This window comes from Amblyraja radiata, chromosome 9 (genome assembly GCF_010909765.2).
Source record: "Amblyraja radiata isolate CabotCenter1 chromosome 9, sAmbRad1.1.pri, whole genome shotgun sequence".
Taxonomy (NCBI): Eukaryota; Metazoa; Chordata; class Chondrichthyes; order Rajiformes; family Rajidae; genus Amblyraja; species Amblyraja radiata.
Genome location: NC_045964.1, coordinates 65,068,668 through 65,076,559, shown reverse-complemented (window position 1 = coordinate 65,076,559; position 7,892 = coordinate 65,068,668). Strand labels below are relative to the sequence as shown.

The 7,892-nt window shown below is 44.6% G+C and overlaps 1 pseudogene; it reads left to right on the top strand.

Annotated features, from left to right (window-relative positions):
• The first annotated feature begins 1,350 nt into the window (after positions 1-1,350).
• LOC116977371 lies at positions 1,351-1,488 on the top strand (annotated as a pseudogene).
• The last annotated feature ends 6,404 nt before the right edge of the window (positions 1,489-7,892 follow it).

Here is a 7,892-nt window from a genome sequence, read left to right as displayed (position 1 = left end):
ACTAAAATATTACCAATCATGCACCCAGTATTACATGCTTTCAATTGTTTGGACAGATCATCAATATAAAGATTAAAAAGGACTGGGGACAAAATTCCCCCTTGTCTAACACCATTGCTAACCCCAAATGGGGCTGAGACCCTATTGCCCCATTTTACTTCGGAGTCACGTGAGTGATTCCGTGAAGAAGCCCCGCCAGGCCGCATGCGTATCATTATCGTCATCCGCATGGCGAGGCACCGGTCTGGCAGGCAATTCATTCCTGCCAGCGGTAAGTAAAAAAACCTACAGGTAAGTTTTGATTACTTACCAGGTTGAGTTTTTCCTGCATTCTTACAGAGGTTCCTGTTGGTTATAGTAGCGCAGTCCAGGCGAGCCGCGGGGAAACCGGCATTGGGCTGTGGGGAGAACTCCAAGTCCAGATAGCTAACGCGGGAGCCGGCGGGCGTCGGGTGCGTTACTCCAGCCGCTGACAAGGCAGTCAGCGACTTCCAGACCGCGGAGGGTTCCATGGAGGGGTAAGTCCCAACGATATTAGGGTAACTTATATATGTCTTTTTTATGTTTTCTTTAAAAGACATTGGGACTCGCTTAGATGGTTGAGTTGGGCCAAAGGACTTGTTTTCTGTGCTTTATGCCGGGGCTATAAGCTATTCTAAAAATAACTCGTAAATCGTGCCAGGAGGATACACCTCCCAATAAAAGCAATGTTGTGGACGTCTGATAAAATGGAGCACCTGATAAAAGGGATACTCCATGACAACAGGCTCCAGGAGGAGCTTCATACCCAACAGGTCACCCCAAGGGCCGTGGCAGCAGCTTCAGTGTAAGGCTGTATAAATAAAATCAGCTCCAGGACAGCAGCTTTATATCCACAGGTCCTCTTGGGGGATAATGGCAGCAACACCTATAGGCAGGCTGCATTAAGTCTCCCTCATGAAGGAGGTTGAGCCTACCAGGGCAGAGTTATTCTGTCACTGAGGTTACAGGTATTACAAAGCATACCCTATATAAAGCTATAAGTGACGAGAATAAAAACACATAAGGGGTGACATAAAAATAAGCCGCTGAACTTCTCTTAGGGAAAAAACTATGCAGGTAAAATCTGGATAGGAAGCAAAGTTTTGGACCAATTGAGGTACCATTAATAAGCAAAGCTTCATTATTGCGGCAACAACACACCCCACGCCTTTGTAGACAGTAAACAATTCACTGAAGTTGGTAGCATGAAAGTTGGACGGGAAAATCCTAGATCTTAGTCGAGCTCAGGGAAAATATGGGGCCATCTACAAGTTGGCAATAATTACAATTGTTGGTACTAATGATAATAACAACATATGTTTGGGTCATGTTTCGTACGAAAATAGCATTTCCCTCGGTAAGGATGAAAAGGTCCTAGTAGCCTTACAACACACAAATGGATGAGATTTAACCATGTAAAACTGCACAATGCTAGGATCCAAGCACAGAAATTGTCCAGAGTTGTTTCAGGGCAGTCTCAGTATTATGGCCAGGAATAGCTTTGGGACATAAAAACGTCTGGGGGCGTCTAGACAAAAAAGAGCACCTTATGGAAAGGATGTTCCATCATGACAATTCCAACATAAGTACTATACTCATGGGCCACCCCATCAGCTGGGGCAGCAACCTCCAGCAGAGGTCTATACAGGGCAGACCTGTACCAAACAGGAAGAACCATACCACCACAGGTCAATATGGGGGCCCATACCAGCAGCGCCATGTCAAGGGCTGCTGAAGCCTCCCTCATGAAAAAAGAGGGAGAGCCAGAGCAGTATGGCACTGACCCTGAAGTTGGAGGTATAGCGGAGGAGCATATCCCAAGGCACCGCAGGTCTACCTGGGTGCCCATACCAGCAGCACCATGTCAAGGGCTGCTGAAGCCTCCCTCATGCAAGAGCAGGGAGAGCCAGGGCAAAGTATGGCACTGACCCTGAAGGCACGAGAGCATCGCTCCAGGTGAGCCAGATGTGGCATGTAAATTTACCACACCGGCAGGAACTGGTGAGGTAATATCAACAATATGACCTCTCCATATGAGCTCAATATGAGCTCCAAGAATCAAAACGCTATGAAACACCTGTAAATCGTGCGTCACTCAGAATGCCCACCATGAACCAGGTTATCTGGGGGCAAATGGGTGCAATCCTGCAAGCGCAGGAACTAAGGCTGCAGAAAGTATTAAAACCAATCGGATCAGGCATAACGGCATTGGGCGGTCAGTCTAAGCCATTATCAGACACACAGCAGGATACATTGGGCCGGGTGTGTAACGCCCACTTCGAGATTAACTGCCTGAGAAAGAACTATCAGACCGAGGTTAAATCCAAAGTTGCAGCACTGTGCTGATCATCAAACATACAGCCACCAAACTTGATATTTGGAGAAGTCCTGGCTAAGAAAGTCAAGGACCTAGATGACGAGGCAAGGATGGTCGGTCTTATTAAGAGTACTATCCCATCACTACGCCGTTGGCGTGCACCAGTACATACTCCCACTAAAATTCGGAGGCAAAATAACCCAGCAACCATGGAGGCACGAGCAGCTGGACTTGCCCAGGACATATCTCCTATAGACCAATCACCAATGGGGGTAGATTGCAAATGTTTATAATGAATAGTGCTGCATAACATCAGATCCTTTCACACTGGACAGCATTCAGGGGTTCAAATTGAGTTATTCTTGAATAACATCCACCCACTAAACATTCACCGTCGAAAATTGGTGTTTTCAAAACCAGAAACTTTACAGGTAAATGATAAAATTGAAACCATTATTCACAAAAGGTGTAATAAAAAAGACGGTTCGTCAGCCTCTGCAGTTTGTGTCTAAATATATTTCCCAAGCAAAAGAAGGATGGGGGGTGGCGAGCCATTCTGGATCTAACCCGACTGAATTCCTATGTCCAGTATAAGCTTTTAAAAGGAAACATTTGGTACTACTAAACAATTGGTTTCCAAAGGATATTATATGGCAAGTTTAGATCTGAAAGATGTATATTATTCAGTACCAACGTTCTGTCTGACTGTCTTATGCAGCTATGTTTCTCGCTTTACCGGGAATAAAAATACAACCTTTACGGTTATTCTTAACATAAAATTTGCTGGGTTAGCCTGTGGTTCGGGAAACCAGCCTCTGCATGGTAAATCAATTATTCACTTATACATTCTGAGTGGACCAGTCCTGCGACTCGGACTGTCCGTCTAATTCATGTCTGCTCGCTGCAAATGCAGGGATAGCACCAAGAAAGGAAAGCATTACATCTCCTCTTCAGGAAATGGGAAGTGTTGTTTAAATATTTAAGTCACAGCTCATACGGCACAGATAACTAACAGCTTGCAGTTCGTTTCAAATGGGTCTTGACAAAATTAAGTTATAGGACCATTAACTGTGCCCAACGTGCTTCCCATCTTATTTACAGCAGCAATAGGGACCCACTCTGCCAGGGTTCACCCCTAATATCAAGGGAGAAAGGATATTTTTCACATGTTCCCAAGATAAGCACAGGGCTAATGGGATATTTAATGTGGTATTAATACTATTTCAACAGAGGGCTACAGGTACATCCTTAGTTGGCTCGACTATCATAGGATGTTATCCTCAAGGCGCAGGTCAGCCAACGGGTTCAGTCACTACATATTGTGACTGCATAGGATGATTACATCTGCAAATAATATTATGTTTTAATATTTATATAAGCAGAATAGACATAAAATCTCAAACTAATTAATGACATACCTCATGAACCTTCGGTTATGGTCACATATATATAACAATACGTCAAGTTCGCGAAGAGCTTAGAGGCTCGGAACTAGCAATGTTGATAATATAAAAAACTTTAAAAGGGTATTGGGTTGGACCATCCCCAGGTGATCGAAACAGGGTTTGGCTCATACAGGAGCTGATACTGATATATTTCCGAGACTGCCTCCACCAGGGCTGCTACAATTTCCACAGCAAGGGTTATAAAAAATTCATAATAACCCAAGGCCAGACCAGGGGTTTTGCCAACTTTACTTAGTTAGTTACTCCCGAATGAGAGGAGTTACTATTATTTATTCATTATGAATGTTTCCCTCATCTATCATTGAAGCAGCTGTGGTTGTGGTGACTCGATTCTCACGGCATGAAATCACAGAGCTTTGAAATCTTCACGGAATCACTCACGTGGCTGAAGTAAAATAGTAAGATTAAACGAGAACTTACCAGTTTGAAGTTTGATCTTTATTTTATGAGGAGTTACGGTGAGTGATTACGTGCTCTCCGCTCCCGGACCTCATCATCGCAAAGATCATCTGGTAGTTCTAGTCTTCTGAATCTTACTATGTTACTTCGACTGCTGTTATCTGTGATTTCACCCCGCTGCTTTGAAGAAGATACGCATGCGGCCTGGCGGAGCTTCTTCACGTAAACGCTCACCGTAACTCCTCATAAAATAAAGATCAAACTTCAAACTGGTAAGTTCTCGTTTAATCTTACTATTTTATTTGCATTGTCTGGAGGGCATACCAGTAGGCCAGAATTCTCACAATGTATTTAGGCACCCCCTCTGACTCATTTTAACAAACAGCTTTCTGCGATTAACACGATCAAAGGCTTTGGAAGCGATATTTTGGAGCGATATATTTGATATATTTACAAAGCTTTTCAAGTCCACAATAGAACCTAAAACAGAATGGATTATATTTGGAATAATAGTAGAAGATATCAATTTAAATAAAGACCAAAACGTTTTTTTTAATTATGGGTTAATAATTGGAAAGAAATTGATACAGGTGCACAACCTTTTATCCGAAAGCCTTGGGACCAGACACTTCTCGGATTTCGGAATTTTTCGGATTTCCGAATGGAAGATTTTTAGCGTAGATTAGGTAAGTAGCGCGGGCGGCTTGAAAAGTCTGGAGCGGCTGCCTCCTCCCCGGAGACCGGGGAATCATTGTAAATCATTGCTTAAATGTTAGTCAGTTAGTTTGGAGGGATTTTATGTGGTGGGGGGGGTGAAGGGGGAAACTTTAATTCTTAGTCCCCTACCTGGTCGGAGAGGCGGGGAGCGGGCAATGCCTTACCGGGTCGCCGTGCTGTAAGCTCCGGAGCGCTGTGGCCGCCGACTCCCAACATCGCGGAGCTGGGGGCTGCGGGCGTCCGGCCGCGGGCGGCGCCGGTTGTAGCTCCGACCCCGGCAACTCTACCCCTGGCTGCGCGGCGCTCCAAATCCAGCGCCGCCCGCGGCCGGACGCCCGCAGCCCCAGCTCCGCGATGTTGGGAGTCGGCGGCGTCGCAGCGCTGGGATACCAGCAGGAGCGGGCAATGCCTTACCGGGTCGCCGTGCGGTAAGCTCTGGAGCGCTGTGGTCGCCGACACACAACATCGCGGAGCTGGGTCTGCGGGCGTCCGGCTGTGGGCGCCGCTGGATTTGGAGCGCCGCGCAGCCAGGGGTAGAGTTGCCGGGGTCAGAGCTACAACCGGCGCCGCCCGCAGCCCCAGCTCCGCGATGTTGGGAGTCAGCGGCCACAGCGCTCCGGAGCTTACTGCCAGCGACCCGGTAAGGCATTGCCCGCTCCCCGCCTCTCCGACCAGGTAGGGGACTAAGAATTAAAGTTTCCCCCTTCGCCCCCCCCCCCCCCTTTCACATAAAAGCCCTCCAAACTAACTGACTTAACATTTAAGCAATGATTTACAGATGTTTAAGTGTCTCCCCGGTCTCCGGGGAGGAGGCAGTTGCTACAGTAGTACAGACCTGGGTTGACCGTGGGTCGTTTCGGGTCAAGTTTGGTGTGCAGACGACATCCTGGAAAAAATGTCCGGTTTTCGGAGCTTTTCGGTTTCCGGAACTCCGGATAAAAGGTTGTGCACCTGTACTTAAATTTTGGAAAAATACAACCATACCATGACCAATTCTTAAGGAGTTGGTCTCCTTTCATCGACCTTTTGGAATCATGTGATGCAGCGGTACCGTAAAGATTGCTGATTTCAGTTCATGCCGTGGATAGATCTACATCTCCGAATAAAGATTTGAAAATTTCTCTTTTAAGGGGCCTTCTCTCCTATTTCTATTTACCACTTTTTCTTTTTTTTATATACACACTTCACGTTTTTCTATTCTCTACCATCTATTTTTCCTCTTTTTCCCCTTTCTATTGTTTTATTTTTCTTGTCTTGCTTACTTCCTTCTCAAAACATAAAACTAGAGGTTGTACATAGAATGGATTACGGTATGACATAGTTGGCACCTAAAATTAGGTTCCACTGTACTGTTTTGTACTGTATTAACTTCTAATTAAAAAATTTTAAAAAGCACATAAGGATTGAAGAATTTTTGCCTCTATATTTGTTTACAATCTCCTTTAGGGCATATATGCATAAGTCAGTGCCATGTTTAGCTTCAAAACCAAACTGGTTATCTATGGAGTTAACAAACTCATTTACTCTATCCAGCAGAACGCTTTCTAAAACTTTTGACAATATGCTGGCTAAAGCTATGGGTCTGTAATTATTTAGGCTACAGGTATCTAGTTTACCAGCTTTGTCCTTAATGACCGGTACTAACAGAACAGACAACATTGAGTCTGGTAACAAGCCATGAATCATAAATCCAGTAAAACAAATAGCAAGGAGAGGAGCTATACTCGCATACTTAAGATGTTCAGCAGAAATATGATCCAAGCCACTTGCTTTGTTGTTGGACAGCTTGTTCATGGCATGATACACCTCATGTGACATAATCACCATTGAGTCATTACTCTCAATATTGACTCTGCACACAGACACCCTCACGTCAACCAAAACTCCAATCTTCCAACTTTTATGTTTTCAAATCACTGTTCTTACAATACCTCTATGCATGTTAAGGCCTCACAGTGAGTCTCCTCAGTTGCAGATATAATTAACAATTCATTTTACTCAAGCAAGCATACTATTGAGGATAAATGGGGATACTGTGGATAGGATGAGCTGTTTTAAATATCTGGGAGTCCACATCTCTGAGGATATGACATGGACATCACACGCCGCAGCACTCGTGAGTAAGGCAAGGCAGCGCCTTTACCACGTCAGACAATTGAGGAAATTCAGAGTGTCTCCGAGGATCCTCCAGTGCTTCTACTCAGCGGCTGTGGAAAGCATCTTCTCCGGAAATATCACCATCTTGTTTATGAATTGCTCTGCCCAGGACAAGAAGGCTGCAGAGAGTAGTGCGTTCGGCCGAACGCACTATGGGAACTTCACTCGCCCCCCTGCAGGAACTATACATCAGGAGGTGCAACTCCAGAGCCAATAAAATCATGGGAGACCCCTTCCACCCCTTCCACCCAGCTGCTACGGTCAGGCAAACGCCTCAGTTGCCATGCTGTGAGAACGGAGAGGTTGAGAAGGAGTTTCTTCCCAGAGGCCATTCGGACTGTAAACTCCTATCTCACCAGGGACTAACTTTACTGAACCTTTTTCCATCCGGCCACAATATTTAATATGTAAAAGAATATGTGATTCTGTTTGTATTTGTTTGGTTGTTTGCTTGTTTTCATTTCACTGCACATCTCGTATGTTTATGTGACGAATAAATTTGACTTGACTTGACTTGACTGTTCAACTCATGATACTTCACGGTGTTCTTTTATTTCAGTATTCCTCTTTCAACATTAGTCACCCCATCACATTCACCTGTTATATATGACAGTTAATTCAGAAAGTAATCAGACCCCTTCACTTTTTCCACATTCCGTTACGTTACAGCCTTATTTTAAAATGGATTAAAAAAATTTTTAAACACAATACCCCAGAATGAAGAAGCAAAAACAGGTGTTTAGAAATTTTTGCAAAGTAATTAAAAAGAAATAACAGTTAGTTGTGGTAGAATGTTTCAGTTGCTTGACAACAGT